The following is a 20,848-nucleotide window of genomic DNA, read 5'->3' as shown; positions in this document are numbered from 1 at the left end:
AACGGGGTCTTACTGTAGACACGCTTTTGTGAGTGATGAAATCAGATCAGTTTGTTCAGAAAGTGTCATCACTATTCAGCATATCTACAGTACATCATGACACAGAAAGTAACTGTCATTGTGTAAAGACAGAAAACTGGAAAACAAAATTTTTTCAGCATTTTTTTTATACTATATGCATAAAAATGTCACTATAGTACTCAATTCAACAGCACATGCATTAGAGGAAGTACTATATTTGCACATTCCTGTATATAACTTCAGACTGAAGTGCATTTCAGACTTTAATCTGATTACAAACCACTTATGGGTTTGGTTGGATTCAGTTTGCAACAAAATAGAATGTTTTTTTTTTTTTTTTTTGCTGTTCAGACTACAAAAGCTAACAGATTTAGGTTATATACAATGAAGAAAAAAATGAGTTTATTTTGTTAAAGTCATGGTATCACATACAGTATAGAGGGTTTTCACCAATGTCACGTTCTGGGCGGTAACCCCGACGCACGGCCATTATGGAGGCAAAACACACGGAAAAAACACGTGGTAGGTGCAAAATCATATAGACAAGGACTTAGTAAGCAGGAGAGAGTGGACAATTTTGACAAACTAAAGTTAATATGGTCTGAAAGATCTAGCCCATACAGCAATTCTTCCTTCTATTTCTAACACACGTTCAGATGGTCAGTCCAAAAAAGCACATGAAATCCGTTTCAAGCTACATCCATATGTGGTTTGAAATCCTATTCACATATCAGGACATCGGCTTCAGTCTGAAAGATCAGCTACACATTTCCATGTTGTAAAATTTAAATAGGAGAACATCTCTACTGCAAAGGCAAACCCCTCCGTCAAAACAATGTCAGTGCCATATTGCCCAAGAGCTGCATGGACACACAAATCGGATCTGAACAGTTGCGATACACAGTGTGGACATCATTTTAGATCAGATTCCAATCGGATACAGAGATAATCGGATTTGGACTGACAGTGTGAAGCCATAGTTAACTACATCACCATTTTAGCCATAGTCAACGCTTCATTTACACGTGTGGCTGATGCTGTGCCTCTCTCAACCACAAATGCCTTCTTTCATCAGTTTTATTGCACTCTATTCTTTAACTTTTGGCAGTCTATAGAACTTCAAATGTTTTTTTTCCCCCGATGCTACCGATTAGTACAGACCAAAACTTGTCAATTTTTCAGCAGAAATAATCAGCCAATTTTGCGAGTCCGTTCAGTTCAGTGGCATTGTTTACGTTCAGTGCATCCAAAAGGGAGACTTCCAGATCTGATGGGGTTCCACTGCCACAGTGCACTTTGTGTATTACACTCATTAACCTGATTTCAAACCTCATGCAATATACAGTAAATGCGGTTTAGATCCAGTTAGAAAACATCTGTATAAACCAAGAGTACGCTTAAGTCCTGAAAAGAGAAAAGAAAACGTTTCGATCGCCCCCCAGGTGGCTGGATGCGGTATCCAACCTTTTCCTATACGTCGTCCCATGATGCTTTGCGCGAATTATGGGTGCAATTTTAAACAACCAGATTGCTATACACAATACGCTTTTTTTTAAAAAAACAGATAACACTATTTTACTTACCATTCAACCATCGAACATTAAAAGGACATTTAAAAGTGTAATAAAGCATCAACAAAACACATTCAACATAGAACGAATAACCACAAAAGCGCAATTCTTTCTGCAGCAATATTACTGACAGGTTAAATATACACTATGGTAATATCTGTATTATGCAACATACATTGCCTTAATCAAGATTTTTTATTAACTTTAGCATTGTGCAATAATATTTCAAAGTACGTTATTTCGACAGACAATGTTTACTTGCTTTCCAGTTAACATTGATAATAGATATTAGAAGTGAAAGAGGAGACAATAAGGCTACATTAAAACCTCTGCGTGAAAATAAACTTAGAAAGAGATTGAGAATTTAGGGAGAAAAAGAGAGATTCTTTCTGCATTCCAGTGAATTATTAATGGAACATATTGTAAAAATAAATAAACAGGGAGATTCGACCATGAATGCACAGTATATGTTGTCCTTTTTATATACTGTTACAACAGAATACAAAGGGGAAGAAAGAAATTAATGAAGGAAAGATGGAAAAGAGCTCTTGGCAGATATAATAGAATAGAAAATGGAGCATGAAGGATAATTTACAGCTCATTCAGTCAAACCGATGAATAATGATTAATTGTAGTGCAAGCTTATATTTTGAAACGATATGTTCCAGTCTTTTTGAATGGATGTTCTCCAAACCGGAAGCGTCACCCATAATTCAAGATTCATACTTCGGGTCGTCAGGAGATCAATAAACCCCACCCTCTCTGTGTAATCCAATGGGACGTGAGACAAACTAAACAATCAAATTACACTTTTTTGTTACAAATATGGTTTCTGTCATTTTAAAGGAGCTGTATGTGAGACATTTATTTCAAAAAATCCTAAAATGGCACTAGACATTAAGAAATCATGTTCATTTCAAATACTTATACCACTGAAAACAGTAGTCCAAGCCAGGATATTGTCATTTGAAAAGTGAAGTTGCAGCCCTCAACTGATGTTGATGTTGTCATGTTGTGTTTTGGTCTGATGCTCCACCCTCCACCGATCTACCAATCACAAAGTCAGTAGTGTTGCAGCATCCGGGTTGCCAGCTCTGCTCTAGTTACCACAACTACAGCTACAAACGTGTCGGATTACAAAATGCGCTGGATCTTGCAGCCTATCTGGCAACCTCGAGTCAGGTAGGAGGGGGAAGTGATTGCAGAACAAGTTTTGGCCACAATCTTACATATGGCTCCTTTATCACTCTGATATAAGTTCCATTCTGATGTAAGTCAATGTGTTCATTTTTTAAAGTTAGTTATTTGATGCGGCGGTGTGCCAAATAAACGGCGGTGTGGCTTCATGATTGACAGCTGGTTCTCTAAGCGTAGTAGTCACTGAGGCACCTACAGACTTTGGGAGGAGATTGGAGCTTTACCTTTAATTTCCTACATTTCCATAACTGTTTATTTCACACGACATAATGAGCTTGCGATTGATTCTCGATACTATGGCTCCACTTCACACTCACTACTGTTGAGAATCGGGCTCAGAATCTACTTAATCATCGCCATATTGGGAGCCTTATTTTTCTACAATGGAAGAGAGTGAAGGTGTGCCGTCCATCTTTTTTTCACAGTCTATGGTCTAAACGTAACCTTGGTGTTGCATTTCTGATCACATTTCCTAGGCATTGGGTGGTTCTAAATGTAAAAATTCTATTGATACACTGTATATCAATGCTATGGGCTACATGAGCACAGTCGCTATTTCCATTCTCTTCCTCTTCCTCTCTCTCTAGTGTGATTTACTCCAGCTGTCTGAGGGGGCTCTGGAGGAAGCCTCCTTATGAAAGAGGATGACTGTCTTAAGAGTTGTGATGATGGATGTTGCCGTGACGATGTAGAGGCACGTGAGACAGGAGTGCCGGTTGTTTATGGACGAGACTGAGGTGCCATGGCAGCCATTGTAAATCCTCTAGCTGCACACCTTAGGAGGGAGAGAGAAAAAAAAATGGGAAAGAGGCGAAGAATAGACCACTACTCTTTCTCTGAGCCACGCAGGATGTCAGCGTCTTATTGGATAGCGGCGAATATAAATGACTTTATGAGTCCTACTTCTAAAAGGTAAGAGAGCAGAGCATGATAACTTGATCCCAGTTAGCTCATTTGTTTGGCAAAAGTGACTCAAGCACCCGGGCAATGCTGTTGGCACACCCGAGCAAGTGTAACCTTAGATTTCCGATAAGAGCCGTGTGTGTTAATAAGAAAGGCCGCTGGAGAATCTAACCCACCTCAACCTCTCAAGACCTCTGCGTCTTTTAGTCCCAACTTCCCACCTACAGAGAAGGGCTAAAAAAAGCAACAAGCCTCTATTAATGAATGTGTTTATTTATTTCCTTTAATAGATTTTGGTCCAAGGGACCTCTGGGATTGAGGAAAGCGGCGTTTCAGCAGCTTTTCAGATCCCCCTCTGAACGGGTGGAGAGGAAGAGGGAGGGACGTCAAATCGATAGCGCGCTGCACCAAGCGAAGCAACACAGTGGTTTCAACGGACGCCCCTCGGAGCTACTTCATCTTACAGAAAGAGAAGCAATAAGCCCCGGCTGAGAGTGCGAATCAGCATCGCTGCTAATCAATTAATGGCCCTCATTCATTAAGTGATGAGTCGATTAACGAGCATGTTATTCTTGAGAAGGCTGACACGTAATCATGGGAAGGCTTCATTGCACTTTTGCTTTAAAGTGAAAAGCAGAAAGATCACTATTGTGATTATTGTCTGGTCAGGCCGTTGAGGAGAGCGGCGTCCTGAATAGATAATGTCTGAGCTTTTGACGTTTCTCAATCACAATAACAATGTAATGTCATCAAGAGGGAGGTTTGTCACCATGATTAGAGTCAATATGGTTGGCTCATTGGTTAAGATCTTACACTATTGATCCAAAAACTGAAGCACAAGGCTGATACAACACAAGAATGATACAAGACATACACAAGGATTTTCATGCTGTGTTATTGACTCTGAGCCCTGAAAATAAATAAATAAATAAATAGGACTGTCAATTCAATGAATCAAATTAATTACATGTTATACTGATTAACAGGGGCATAGCACCAAATTTTGGGCCCTGGGTACAAACCATCTGGCTGGGCCCCCATACCAAATACCATAGTGATACCAATGGTTACCAATGCATCCAATGCATACCAATGCATCTCTGCATTTAAACCGTTTATAAGAGGTAATGGCAGAGACAGAAAAACATCATGTAGAGTTAATTCGTTCTACTAAATAATAACCCAGTTGCTGATCGTGACATACATTTATTAGCATTAGAATAAAGTCATTTGTGGTTTTGATGCAACTTTGAGTTATAAATTCACGTGCTGTTATTTTTTTAGAAAACGGAAAGGGCATGATTTAATATGGGACTGATTAAACATTGCCAATCCAGTCAATTAAGAGTTGTCTATAGTATTAACGAAAATTAGCTGGGTATTTAAAATGATTTGAAATGAAATCAATATTCATGGATTGACTTGATAGGTAGTGTAGAACCTACTGTATGTTTCATGCTTACCCTAGCATACAAAAAATATTATTATTATATATTTTAATCTTCAGTGGGTGGCTGATCCCCCCTGATTTTGAAATCCTAGAACCTGGCACCAATAAAAAAAATAAATAAAAAATAAACCTTGAAGCCATTAGCCAGTCATAACCTTCAAAAGGCTTTGAAAATATTACTTTTAGAATAGCAATGGTTAGCTTAAAGCAAGGCCACTATGAATGAGGAGCTTAATTTTTCGGAGTTAGGCTCAAAAAAAAAAAATAGTATCATGTGGGCTAATCAAAACGGTGAACTCTTACAGCTAGAATATAATGAAAGAGTTTAATTAACATCTGAAGGAGAACAAGGGAAATCGCTGAAGGGCTCATTCAGTCAGTCAGTCAGCAAAGAGAGCAGGAGCTGTTTGTCAGACAGACACTGATGCGTGTGGGGAAAAGACCACTAAAGTTTCAGGAACAAACTACTATACATAGTAGTAATGACAGCTGTCATAGCTGCACAACGATTCTGCTGTACATCTTCATAACATTTGTAATAATAAAGTTAGCAGGGTGGCCACGAGTAGTAGGGGTTTTAATGTCGTCTGTGTAATGTGGCTTCTGCTGTCAAATTCAAGCTAAAAAAAAAATACAAATCTAATTAGTGCAGACTGACCTAAAACACATTATGGTCTGAAAAATAAATGGAAAGATTACAATGAGTAAAAAATGGATGAGAAAAAGGCTTCAGAGCAAGTGAGATCTAACTACGTCAAATCTAAAACCACACTCTGTTCATAAGGGGACAAAATATAATCACGCTCTGTGCTGAAATATTGAATTTCTTTAATTTAAATTCATTTTTAAGGCTTTGTCTTCAGCTTGTGACTCAGAATCAAAACCCTGAGGACTAGATAGCAATCTAATTAACCAAGATCAATATTTTACTGAAATCGCCTCTCACTCTCATGGCTGTATCTCCTCGGCAGATCCATTCGGGATTTAAGCAATGGGAGATTCGTTTCTTCACCCCACTGCTCTTGAGGAGGCCCTCACTCTGATTGGGATCACACTGAATCAGGTAGGAGGAGAAAGGGAGAGAACTCTATAGTGGCCCCTGCCATTTAGCTCCTGGGATTCCAGTGCACACATAATGGAGGGAAACAGGTCAATAGAACATTTTTGTTTCACACTGCCCTTACATGGAACCAGAACACTGCTTTCCATGCAGTCCAACAGTATCTCACCTACAGGGGAAGCAGGGAATCAGAGTGTAATTCTATTTGTTGCAGCGATTTGGTAAAGCAAATTCGCTAAACTTCCACAATGATTACATTATTATTATCTAAATAGGTCATATTCATGAATTAATTTGCATGACTGTAAATATTGTAAGACTGAGCACTAGACTTACACGCTGCATAACAAACTACCTAAATGATGCCTTCAGAGGGCACTGAAGTGTTTATTGTCTGATCATTATCAATACATTTTTTGAAAAAAATTACTCTATAAATGAATCAAATGACAATTATTTGTAAGCCCCACATACTTTTCAGGCCCCCAAAGCAGTGGATGATAAAATCATAGGGTTATCATTTCTGAAAGGAACGCATGCATCCCCATCACATCCCCACAAAAAGTATACGTTTGAAACAACACACTCTTAGAAAAGGGGGTTCATTTGGGTTCTACTCAACTCCAAAGAACATTTTATGCTAAAAAAGGTTCCATAATGACAAGAAAGAACCCTTTTGGCACAAAGGTTCTTTATAGGCTATTATTCATTATCCTGCAACATTTTGTAGTTTATTAAACCGTTGTAGTAACTTAATATCACATTTTAATCATGCTGATTTTTGGAGTAGAAAAACTGAAATGGCTTCTCTTCGTGTGATATTGATTAACTACATAAAATGATATAAATACTTTTCTAACCCCCATATCTTGAATTTTGTGGTCATTCACATGCATTCATAAATACATTTTAGGGTCTTGATGTTTGTCAATAATATGAAATATTTAATCCAGAAAGGACAAAACAAATGATAATGAACGAACCCAAAAGGTTCCATATTGAACCCCTTTCCTGGTTACAAAGAACCCTTAAGGTAACCCTTTTAAGGTTCTATAGAACTTTTTTTCTAAGAGTGTATGAAAAAGAGAAACTGGCAGAATTTCCATTTTTGAGTTTAAAAGTTTTAAAAGTAGTCACCCCACCCAAAACTTTCAAATTCTTTTTTTCAATAATAGTGGGCACAGTAACTCACAGGCCCTCATTAGCTACAATGCTTCCGCGACAGCACTGATCAAAGCCATCCACTGATAGGCTTGTTTGGAGCTGCCAGCCAACCGCACAAATGCTAATCCAAACCCAGAGAGGAGAGAAAACACTGCCATCTCTGTTCTGCAAACCCCTCGCCCTTCCACCACCACCATCTTTCTTCCTTTCATTCGCTCCATATTTCCAACCCCTGGTCACCAAAGCCGCAGGGGACAGGGACACAGCAGAAAAGAGTGCAGCGCTGTGCGTATGAGAGTGTGAAAGATGGTGGAGAGAAAAGTTGAGGAGGGAGAGAACAACAAAAAGAGGGGAGCAAACCTGGCTCGGGGCTGCGGAGAGTGGCTTAAGGGGGACAAAGGCGCTGATTCAGACAGAACGGCTCAACTCACTGCGTCGCTGAGAGACAATAGGATCCCACAGCTACGCAATATATATACACTCCAGCAGTTGGCCTTTTCCACAAGTGACGAGGCAGATTAATTATGACCATCGCGGCATGGGGTCAATTACCATAAATCATGCCTAGAATAACATCATCAGATTTCTGCTCTGTAATTGGCTTTGCCGCTCCTGTGGCTCAACCCCATCATTTTTTACATGGGAGAACAGGAAGTAAAACTGAAGAATGGATAATATTACAACTTGCCAGGGAAATTTGATGGCTGAGGTTGTTGCATTAAACAATCTCACAGATTGTATCATCTGCCGTGAACCTGAGGCATTTCATTTTTAAACCTATATGGGGTTAAGTTGTCACCACTACCATATTGCTTCAGTGCATAGGTCAGAGGTTCAAACATAACTCGGGCCAGTGGCAGAGCCACAAGCCGCTATCTACTACAGCAGCCTTTGAGCTCCATGCCGTCATTGAACCTCAGCCTTTAGCTCTTTTCTTGATCGCTTGTTTGAGCCCTGCACTTTGAAATGGGCAAGAAAGAAGACCTCACCTCTAAATCACCCACTCATACATAAAGCAACAGTTTGCAGACTCTATGGAGAATTCGTCGAAGGGATCTGAAATTACAAAACTGAATTAAGGAATTCTTCTTTCCTAATTCTGCAGTGGTGTCCAGGAAATTATAAGGAAATGGGGTGATATCCGCAAGCGATGTCCAAAATTCTAGTAGATACCACAGAAAAAGCAGCATTTTAGGGTGTTTCTTTAACTTTAAGGAATATCAGCGTGCCTTATTCACCAGCATTTTTCAACGCGTTTTTTGTGTTCACACCCAAGCGATTTTCGCTGACGATGAGCCGAGTGAACATGCAAATGAATTCCCTAACATTAGATAGCGCCCATTTGCTCTGCAATACCACTCCATACAGTTCTCTCTTATCAAGATGTTTGTAGTCGCTGTCGCGTTTGTTATATAATTATTCATCTTCTGACATCAATGAGATCAGCAGCTCTACATTCATCTTGCCTCACATCTTCCTTGTCTTATTTCTTCCTGGCAGTGTAGACAATACCGTTTTGTGTTGTGCCCCCAAGTCGTGTTTTACTTTACAAAAGCGCCATTCTCATTGGTCGGATAGTTTTTACGCGGTGCGTCAAACTAAAAAAAACGAACCTGAGGCGTTTTTTTTAATTTTTTTTATTACCTTTGTGTAGTCTATTGTGCACAAAATTCGTCCCGGTGTGAACAGGCCTTTAGGCAGAGATTTCATGGTGCTTTAAAAAAAAAAAAAAAACTCAATTTTCATTTTGTGAAAAATATACATTTTTTTATTAAAAAAATACATCTGTAATTTCCCCCTATAGTTTCCACCATTACTTTTAGTAGTTTAGTTTATATTTTTTATAAGCAGTGATTATCCATCTAATTGCCAAATGATGCAAACAAGACGAAAGTATTATTTAATTTGATTTATTTTGAATTTAGAAAATGCAAGAAATTTGCCCTAAGACTTAGACTTGCAGCGATATGAAATGCATTTTCCACAAGGCGGTTAAAACCGTCTAAAGAAACGCCCATTATTTTTCTTCTGCGGTATCGAAATGATTACGAACGATAATCATGAAATTTGACTGGTATTGGTATTGACTACTGAAATTTTGGTACCGTGACAACCCCTAGTATCCACTAAATGTGCCTCCGTGATTTCAAAGGCAAAGTGATATTGATCTTGCTAAATGTGATATTCTAGACCTGAAAGGCACAGATTTGAATATTTATAGCAGAAATGGATTTTCAAGTACCACATTAGATCTATAGAGGCGACGGTAAGAGAGTTTACACAGCAATATCACAGGGGATCACTTATTGCTGAGGTCTTGATCCTGTCCAGAATCAGCAGACTCTAAAACATTGACTCAAAACGTGATTATAGAGTATAAAGTCAAATGAAAAGTGCTGGTGAATAAATCAGCTTTTGCTCTCTATTTTTCAAAAAGGACACTTGATATTACAAATCATGCACATGTGGATCTCTCATTTGGTTTTGTTGTTTTGCTTTTTGGAGACAAAAAGGTCAAGTCGAAACATTTTCTTTGACGCCCTTGATAATTGCCATATTCAAAACTGCATTCATCTCTACTGTATTAAATCCAAACAATAACACTATGCTTCTGAAGCGTAAATAATGCAAAGGTTTAATCATTTGCATTAGACCTTCAAAGGGGAAAAACTGCATTCAGATCTATTCTGTAATCAGATATACTGACAGCACATGATGGATACTTTCCTGATACTAGCGGGTCACTCCATCCCAGCAATTCAGCATATTTAACCCTTAATTTAACCCATTACTAGAGAAAACGATCTATGCTGTCCCCAATTATCATTAGGCAAAAAAAAAAAAAAAAAAAAAAAAATCCGACTCATCTTCACCACAGGCTCCTCTGCAATTATCCATGATTTTAATACGTTTTAATAAGTTTGCATAACAACCTGGAGAAAATGCGAATACATTTGCATACTGCAGGCCTCTCTAATTATACGCTCATGATTAAAGGAGGAACTTAAGCAGAAGTGAAAAGGCAGAGCATGCTTAACAAAAGCAAACCCCCCTCCCCTCTGAACTCCGGCTCTCCCAAGACAAAACTTTCCAGTTCAGCACTCAACAATATGCTGGTGTTTTTACATAACGCTCCTTGTTGTTCCAGACAGCCAGAACAAGCCAATAAAACACGCGTTGCAGATTGTTCTCAAGCTCAGCCCACCGATGTCATTTCGAGAATATTGCGTGACGAGGACAAGTAATCTGTCGGACGAGGTTTTCCAATGGTGCATTTTTGTACTACAACTCCCAACGCCACGAAAAGCCCAAAATATGAGAGTGCGCCACCCCTTCTCATATTGCCTTTAGCGGGATCATGTATTATGCATGCTATAGATGTACACTGCACCACTCTCTCTTGCCTTTCTCAACCTATTGTAAATACATACACACTAAATAATTAAGCAGACTAACAGGAGCAGGACCCGTCGGATGCTCGATCCGCTCTATGACAGTTTGGATGGGCCGTTGCAAACCCTAGTTGCTATGGTCATGGATGACCATTAAAAATGCATTTTCATTCGCACAGCCGGCGTGCTACATGGCGTGCCAAATTGTCAATCACTCCTTAAGGGGTTGGCGATGGCGGCTGACTTACCAGAAACCCTCTGAGGCGCACCTAACGGGGTCAAGCTGATGCGTGACTCCTCTTAGCTTGGTCTCCAGCATCTCTCTGAGGTTGATGGCCTGCAGAAACAGCTGGTTCCCTCAGGCTTTGAGTGTGAGGAATAGCTTTGTTTCTGTGGTGGAGTGCAAAATCCATAAAGGCTATACCAACAGTTATCTCTACATGTTATAAAAGACATGATGGCAATTGCACTCAGCAGTCAAGGGTATTTGCGCTCTTCTGTGCAGGTTGCATGTTCCAAATGGTTGTTAAGTAGACATATTCAACGCTGCCTTTTAGAATGGTTCACATTCCAGTATATAGAGACATTTCCATTTTCTAACGAGTCCCGTGTGGCGGTTCATTACATCAATAATTCAAACGTTGAAAGAATAATGGGAAAGTAGCACTATACAGGCATGTGTGTAATTGTATTGCTTTAAACATACAGAGACAAGAGGAGACTTTTTTCTTTTTTTTTTTTCTACTGCATGAGTGAGAATCTAGCAACCTGATCCGAGACTGCCAATTCTGGGACTCTGGGACTAACATGCAGGAGACCAATCAACAAACAAGGCCCTAAAAAAAGTTAGACCACATCTGAACCTGCTCGAGTACAGCTTCTCTTCTACCTGACAGTGAACTTAAGTGATCAAGGCATCAACAGCTGTCTTATTTTCCTGCTTTCCCTCCTCATTCGCGGTCCTCTTAACCAGGAAGCTAATGCCTCCAGTTTGGACGACTGGAGTGAAAAAGCCAAAGCAATTAGAGCCACTGCTCTTGGGTGCCCAATAACTCATTAGGAGTGTAAATGGCCAGAAGCCCAGGGGACTCCCTGCTGAGTGCAATTTACAGCTAAAACAAGCACCACATCTCCAGTCCGCACCATTAGGGCGGGGTGGCCATGTTAATACAATTTGTTTTGTTAAAGTTTGAAATTATGATACTGCCATTTTAGTCCCTCTACGAACACCTCTGAGGCGCTAGCAAACGCATCAATTACGCTTGCAGAGGGCTCTGATCACTCCGCTGCAACCAACAGGGATTTTCGTAATGGTTGTGTTATTGTTTGACATAAGGATAACAGCGAGAACTACGACGCAGGACGTCAATACCAGCCAAAAACAAAAGGGCAGCTTCTTTTAAAGGAAAGTTCACCCAAAACAACTCATTTACTCGCATATATCACGATTGTACTGGTTACTCTTTTCATATGATGAAAATAAAGAGGCACTTGGGCGATTAATCTCCAAAATGACAACAACAACAAACAAAAAAGCATTTTTCAAATGATCTGAAGCCATATGATATATTTGTGTGGGCAACAGACCAAAATTGAAGTCTTTCTATACTGACATAGTCAACAATTATTTTCATGTTATTGTCAATAAACAATAAATGACTAATATTAAAATTCTACACTACTTTGCCTACACAAATAAAAAAATAAAACACTGTTATAGTCAATAAACAATAAATGACTAATATTAAAATTCTACACTACTTTGCCTAAATAAATAAATAAATAAATAAATAAACACTGTTATAGTCAAACAATAAATGACTTATATTAAAATTCAACACTACTTTGCCTAAATAAATAAAAAAATAAAACACTGTTATGTAATAAACAATAAATGACTAATATTAAAATTCGACATTACTTTGCATAAATAAATAAAAAAATAAAACACTGTTATAGTCAATAAACAATACATTACTAATATTAAAATTCTACACTACTTTGCCTAAATATAAAAACACTAAAAATCAACTGTTTGAAATGCCACAATATAATTTGATGATATACCGATATACCGTATGTAATGATGTACCGTACAAATAGATATTTATTTTGAAGATTACACACATACCACACTGTATTTAAAATATATTTATTTCATTCCAAGTATACTATTGCTTGAGACTTACTGCTATAAATATTATAATGAATAAACTTTATTTTGAGTACTTCTACATTGCACAATGCACATTTATTGATATTAAGCCTAAATGTTTAATATCTATGAGTGTGATCTATTTATAATTTAAATGCAATAGTTCCATTTTAGGACAGCCAAAAAATCTGTTGCACCTCAGCACTATTTCTAATAGTATATTTTCTACACAATTTCTAATAGGATATTTCTTAAGTACAAAATAAGTTGTTCCAATTTAGCAGACTTAAAGTATACTAATTTAGTATACCAAAAATACTATTGCAGGATATTTTTTTAAGTACATGAATATGTAAATGTATTTGTAGTATACTTATCATAAATTAATTAACTTTGAGAGTTAGATTAAAGCAAATGTAATCTACATAAAAATATAATGAACAATTAAATATCCAATATCAACAGATACATATCCAACATTGACTGATAGAATAATAAAAACAAAATCTAAAACAATATCATCATTTGATAACTGAAATTTTATTGTGCATGCCAATATAAAGTGCAATAAACAGCTTTGATCTGTTCCTCACACAAAGTAAAAGACTTGACATTTGAAATATGAGAAAAGATTGTTCCAACTTTCTCCTTTTTGTGCTTCTCAGAAGAACGTCAAAAAGAACAACATGAAAGTGAATAAATGTTGACATTATGTATTTCCGGGCAAACTATTCCTTTAAAGAACAAGAGCAGCAGCACGAGAACACACACACACGCTCGCTGAGAGCGAGAGAAAGCACTCGCCATGTTATCTGCGCACAGCCATTACACCTCTGTAATCTCAGTCGGCAAGTAATCAATGACTTAACAACTCACCCTCAGCTCGTTTTAAGAGCCCGATCCCCCCCAATCTCCATCTTCTCTGCCCCTGAGAACCCCATCCCCTCCCCCCAGGGTCCTCTCCACCTGCAATAAAATGTGCCTGTGCGCCGTTGAAACCCCTCTTCACGTTACAATCACGCAGATTACAGTCTCACTCTGAGGCAATCAATGGCCTCCCAGGAGTGGGCGACCAGCTAAATGAACATGTGCAGCTTCCTTTTACAGGCCTGGTCAATAGGACTCCTTTCCACGGTGGAGGCCTTTTCCTCAACCAGCACTGACAACAGCCTCCCGATGCTCAGGAAAGCTTACTTGGCACTTGAAGAAATGCAACAAATGCTATTTCACATCAAATCATATGCATCTTTAAAACACTTTTCAAAAAAGTTCATTACATTAAGTAATACACATGAGTAATGAACTTCAACAGTACAGGTCAGCAATGTCTGACAAAGACAAATGTTCTATTTCTCTTAACTTTTCTTCTTCAATTTTGATGTTCTCATGTCAAATACTTTACAATCATATTATAAAATGATTATTTTCATATTCATACAAATATGCAAACCAAAACAAAATGGTGTACAACAACATAAATCAATCATTTAGAAAATACTAAAGAAAATTGAATTAACTAAGAAAGGTAAAAGGAGTTGTGTTCAAAAATAAAGAAGTTACGGGTGAAGGAAAAAATGTAAATGACACGTTTGTGTCATTGAAGTGAAATCACAAAATAATACTTACTGAAATGCATCTGTACTGACAAAATGTAATTAAATGTTAAAAGTTTGGGGTCTGTTTTTTTATTTATTAATTATAATTAAAAAAATGTATCACACACTGTAAAAAAAATGATTAGTTCATAATTAGTATTCACAACATTTTTTTCTCTTGTCAAATCAACTTAAATAATTGATTTAGTTCAGATAACATATCATTATGAGTTTCTGATGATTAAATCAATCTCCTTCATTGGACTAACTCACTTTTTTCCATTTCTATGAAATTTTAAGTCAACCAGGTTACTTAACTTTTTTAAGTTAAACCAACAATATTTTTACAGTGCAGTTTACACAATAAATACATAAATAAATAAAATAGAAAAAAACAGCACCGTTTCAACATTGATAATAAGAAGAAATGTTTCTTGAGAATGTTCTTTTGCTGAAGGATCATGTGACTGAAGACTGTAGTAATTCAGCATCATCACAGGAAATACTGTATATAACTGTAATCATAAACTGTAATTATATATGGTACAGTACTTGTCAGTTTTTACTTGAGACCTCTGGCACTGGACAAGGATCAGGCCGGTAATGTTTTTTTTTTAAATATGTATTGTATTGCTTTTTAAAAAAAAATAGAGAGAATACTGTGAAATATAATCACAGTTTATGATGACAGTCATATTTATGGATGGAAATCCATGCTGGTAGTTTTTAGAAAGGTAGACAATTTATATTTCAAACTGTATGAAAGAGATGCACATGCAGTGGCTAAAATGCGTTTTTACCTAGCGGAGCGGTAAGCCAGGAAGCGTGAATACAGTCTACATGTAGCCACTACCCATGAGTTCAAATGTCCTTATGGTGCCAAACTGTAAAGAGGACAATTCAGCAGATGTCAGATTGGACCTACTGCCTCTATCAATCTCTTTTCTCTCTCACACACACATTCTCACACACCACCCCTCTCTATCATCAGGACCTATCTCTCTTCCGCCTCTTCTCCTGAGCAATGGCCCAGCAAATTTCCTGGTTCACTTCACTGAAATGTGACAAATACCGTGTGACACGAAGGGAGTCCGAGCTCCTCCGTCTTGGAGTCTCGCTCGCAGTGCCAGAGAGCGAGCAGGCCAACCTCTCCGCTCATGGACACCTCTCAATATCCACAAGAGGCTATAAACCTGCGTGCGAACGCTTGGTGTCAGCAAACAGCCGAGCAACTAAGCGGAACTTCTGTGTCGAGTTAAAACATCTACCCATCAGTCAACTCTGACGGACACACAACAAACTCAAGCGAGCACACACGTCCCGAAATGAAGCACTTATGAGCGGGTATAGAGATAATCAGCACGAAATCCTCGCACTCTGGCTCGGCTTCATTTGAATTTCGGACATCTTCAGGGTATAAAATCTCAGTCTCATAATTAGTTGATTTAACCTTAAAGAAGGAGACTTTAAAAGTTCAAAGTCTGATATGTCGGTCCAGTGCTTGCCGTGGACAAGAAAAATGAGCTGTGATCCATTTTAATGTCCTACTCCGTAAAAGGTTTTAAAATGACCTCTGATGGCTAACGACAATGAGAAACACTGAGCTCTGGGTAAAGGTGTGAGCCATAGATAGGAATTAGCTCATTAAATATTTAATTTCCGAATTTCTCAAGTGACTTTTCTCCCCTTAAATCTTTAATGAAGATTAAACATTCCTAACAAAGACTATATCAACAGCCCTTAAGATAACAATCGCGGAGGAAAAGAGGTGTAATTGGTCCATGGCTTTATCATAGTCTCCTTACACACATGCACAAACACACTTGCAAGTGGACACACACACACACACATTACACAAACAAATTGTCAGCGAATTGTAAAGAAAGTGCTGTAAAGCATTTCAGATTTGCGAACCTATTTGAAACGGTAAGTGTGAGGAAACTTTCTTCATTGCTGAAACATTGCTAGATTTGGTATTCTTAGCCAGGGTAAAGTTAAAAAAATATTTGGAAGGACCAAACAGAAAGAGGACAATCTGTCTATTTTGAAAAGCATCAGGCATAAATGAAGGTGACGTGTGAGGAAATGGAAATTTGCTCATTTATTTGTGTCTTCTAGTGTGTGACAGACCATGTATGTTAATGTCCTCCTCAGTCTTCAATCAGACAGTAGATTGGGAAACTGATAAAATCTCAGTATTAGTTGAGAACAGCAGGCCAGACAAGACAGAAATGGAGAGAGCGAGGGAAAGAGATTGAGTCTGTATGATTTCAGAATGAGGTAATTGTAGGATTGAACCGTGTTACACCTTGCTTTTTGCCATTGTATAGTTTTACAATGTCTCCATGCACGTATTTAGGGGTTAAACAGGTGTGTGTGTGTGTATATACAGTTACTATTTTTTTTTAATTAATTGAATGTATGTCTCTAAAGCAAAACAGATAATAAATAAATAAATACAATTCATTCAACATGTTAAAAAAATCATTTTCGTCTCGCACGTCATGTTCAAATCATACCAGCCAATGTTCATCACACGCGCAAACTCCTCATACAAGCACGCACGGAAATATACACGCACACACATACTTGGAAGAGGCTCAGGGAAAGAGCTGACTTAACCATTTTTCTCCATTTCACAAAAGTAGCTGCGCTGGTGTCAACATGATGAATGGGGGGAATGTGGAGAGAGGGTGCACACTTTCTGTAGGGTAGATGGCTCCTCCTCAGTGCCCATGCCCAGCACAATATACAAATGAAGGGCTGAGGAACAGCGCTATAATGAGCACTAACATGTGTTTTCACAACACAACATCAAAAGCCTCTCGCAAGTACAAATGTTCCGCAAACAGTCTCCGCTCCCAGACAGTTCTCGCACTCTCCCGCTTGCGTCATCTGCCGCAAGTCAAGTCAAGTCACCTTTATTTATATAGCTTTATTCATTTTAATATGCTCCTCTGCTGCTTCTTTTGTCGATATGTGCGGAAATGGAAGGAGGGCTTTTAATTGTTTAGTGATGAAGTTATCACACCGGCAACGATGCTGAGAGAATGAAGCGGGAGGACAAAATTAGAAGCACTGACTCCAGCATTATCCAGGGCCGTTAGCTGGCACACCCAAGTGTTTGGAGAGGACTCTCGACCCTCTTAGGATTCGGTTCCTCAGCGAGCCATCCAACTTGTTCCACTAATTTAATTAAGACTTCTTCTATACACACAAATCGACTTTACAGAGACAGTCCACCTGGAGCAACCTTTGGTTAAAGGGATGCTCCATTGTTTTTTCATGTTAAACTATGTTATTCCCTTAACTAAGACGAGTTGATGCATACCTCACACTTTGATAGCACTTAACTAGCCCAGTTCATTCAATATGGGCCAAGCAGAGAAACGACCAAACACCTCCACGTTTTGTGCTTTTCTAAGCATGTAAAGTGGATAACTACACTGTAAATGATTTCTGTTGTTTTCACAGGATTATACTGTTTTTCTCAACAGTTTCTTACTGTATAATCTATGTACAGTAAGTTACAGTAGATTTAGTTGTTTTCACAGTATTAAATTGTTTTTTCAACAGTTATGTACTGTGCACACAGTTGACAGTATGTTACTGTAGAATTTCAATGCATTCTGGGAAATTATCAGTTACTGTTAATCTAAATACAGTGCAAATTGACCGCGAAAAACACCACACACAGTTCCACGGAAAAATTGCTAGCCTACTAATGTTATTCTTACATTTAAAATAAAAATGTAGCACTGGTTGACCATTAACAGTCATAATTTATGACATAATTTATGTCAGTGGGGTGTGCATGAAAGCATATTTGACTTTGGAAGAGTTTCTCTGTCGTGTCAGTGGTGCTGCTGTCTTTTCTGCCGACCTGCAACTTCTTCATCTGGTAAGTAGGCTAATAATTCTTATAATGTGTATACGGATTCTAGCTAATAACTTTAAAGTTTTTTAGAATAGCTGACCACGATTTCTACATTCAATTTAATCTATTCTAGACATTTTAATATAATATGTATATGATAGGCTACTCTTCAATGTAGCCATTTGGGGCATGTTACTGTAAATTCAAATACATTAGTACGAAATGACCGCGAAAAATAACCACAACCAGCTGCCATTTTATGAAGAACTCTTCAGTTCCCTTCTCTCTGTAAGAACGCGCAGGCCGTGCATCGCGTCGCTGTCGGCAACGTTTTCGCCATAGATATCTGGTTAGTAATTCATATTTTTATGCAAACCATACGAGTTACGTACGTTAACAGATTAACGTTAGAAAGAACTGGCCGCGGAATGTTATAAGCCTAGCATAAGTCAGACGCGGATTTCTTTCATCTTGATAGCCTAATTTAGCTACTTGATTAAATATGTGATTTTATTAACATATATTTCATATGTAACCTAAGGTCAAAATGGTCTAATCATTTTGTTATTTACCACGTTAAGTCGGTGAAAGCGCCTGCACGTTCATTATTTTATAACTTATAGGGGTTAGGAATTGAAAATCGATATCCTGAAATCGGATATCCAAGGTTAGGATTCGGATTTATTGTTATAAAATTAAAGTGTCAATTCCTCTTATTGATTTTTTCACGCTTTTTTTTTTCGTGTAAATCCTGACCTGGCGTTCTGCCATTTAACGTTAACGTTACCTCAGTGATAACTGATGGACCACGGAAAGCGCCCAGGTGTATTTTTGTCCAAAATATTAAGTCATGTATCACACAAGCAAGATTTAACCTACGTTTTCACGTGATCGTAAATGAATTGATGTTGAGTTATGTTTCAGCTTGCGTTGCATTCAAAAGAAAAGAGTGGACGATAGAGATGAGTTATCTTTAGCCGTTCTTGGCATATTTATTTCAGCTGTTGACACTGACACATCAGTCTCTAATGAAGATTCTCTCAGTAATATGATCCTCTTAACTATGGTAAATCAACTTGGACAAACATAATAATAATACAAACGCATCCTCCATAGCCTATACTTTAGTGCCCTCTTGTGGCATAAACATATGCACAACACTGAACAGTATAGCATTGCATTATATTACACAGCATACAACTGAGGACATAATGAACATACTTTAACAATTGATTTTAAACAACAGTCCAACAAACAAGATTTTAGTATTAAGTGAATTACACTTTAGACATAATTTTGTCTGTTTTTGCTGTTTAGCCAAAACAACAACAACAAAAACGTACTGTATTTTAACTGTCTTGTCTGTTCTCCTTTTCCACAGGTGTGAGCTGTGCATGTTAAGAAGACCCCTATCCATCTTGACGACCGATGAATTGTAAATCTAATCTAATTTAATTATTCTATTTATCTAACTACTACTACTATACCTTGGTCCAGCACTGACCCACTGAGAACTTTTTAAACAGATTATTATCCATCTGTGAATTTTGTCTATCTGCAAGTTGTTAAGAATTGTTGTGTGAAAATAAACGTTGTTGTACAGTTTAAGGTTTAATTGCATAAAAGCTTGGATAGAAAACTTCCTATTGCAAAAGTTAGAACATAAGTCTACATATAAATGATTATTAATACCATAATGCAAGTTTTTCATGGCACATGTGCATGATGAGGTTGTTTTGTGTTTTATTTTTATTTTTTTTAAAGGACACTGGATAACTTGTCATTTTGTAATACTCATCTGGATTGGTGGTTTACTTTTCAAAGCTTTTATAGTTTATAAGTTTATATGTGTCTCGCAGCCCTGCAAATCTGGTCCCTTAGATAGAAAGCAGCCAAAAACCCTTTAAAATCAGCAACTGACCAGTTAGACAGTCTATCTCAAACCAATAGACAATCTTAGACTAGTTTAAGCTGTTTTACCCCAGCAGGGAGTGGGTGGATGAGTTGTTATGAACTATCTTTCTAATAGATTGATCAGATAGCACCCCTTTAATCTTTTCTATTTTACCTGATATTTTTTTTGCATGTATTTATGCATAATTGTTCATGATTGTCATGCATGATTTTTATTGTATTATATTACATTTTTATTATTAATGTATTTAATTGTATTAATGTATTTAAATGTATATTATAAATGCGCTAATGTGTTTGAAAATACACAATAAACCTTGTGCAGTTAAAGCTTCAATTGTTCTTTTTTCTATTTCCCATTAACAGTTAAAATAATATTTCTACGGATTTTCTACAGGTTACACAGTAGCACTATAAAATAAATACAATAACATTTCATACTACACAGTATTATTAAAAATTAACAGTGTAATTCTGTACTTTAATATGGTAAGAAATTACAGTAAAATAATGTTATTTAATTTACAGTATGCTTAACAGTACTGTTGT

At 37.6% G+C, this 20,848-nt stretch overlaps 1 protein-coding gene and 1 long non-coding RNA gene across 23 annotated transcripts in view; one reads left to right on the top strand and one right to left on the bottom strand.

The window, feature by feature from the left end:
• The window catches only part of rbfox3a (RNA binding fox-1 homolog 3a), a 494,366-nt gene that overhangs the window by 198,443 nt on the left and 275,075 nt on the right, over positions 1 to 20,848 (bottom strand). The window contains exon 5 of one of the 22 annotated variants that reach the window (XM_089122285.1): positions 15,309 to 15,392. The exons of the other annotated variants lie outside the window; for them this stretch is intronic. The gene's annotated coding sequence lies outside the window, so the exon portion shown is untranslated. The remainder of the gene's footprint in view (positions 1 to 15,308; positions 15,393 to 20,848) is intronic. 22 annotated transcript variants of the gene reach the window in all.
• Positions 17,956 to 20,636, top strand: LOC148971522 (uncharacterized). Its single transcript, XR_016147102.1, has 2 exons — positions 17,956 to 18,409; positions 19,767 to 20,636. It is a non-coding gene; the product is annotated as an uncharacterized LOC148971522 (long non-coding RNA).

This window comes from Pimephales promelas, chromosome 17 (assembly GCF_988280905.1).
Source record: "Pimephales promelas chromosome 17, fPimPro1.hap1.1, whole genome shotgun sequence".
Taxonomy (NCBI): domain Eukaryota; kingdom Metazoa; phylum Chordata; class Actinopteri; order Cypriniformes; family Leuciscidae; genus Pimephales; species Pimephales promelas.
Note: the sequence above shows the minus strand (reverse complement) of the source record. Positions and strands in the feature narration are given on the sequence as shown.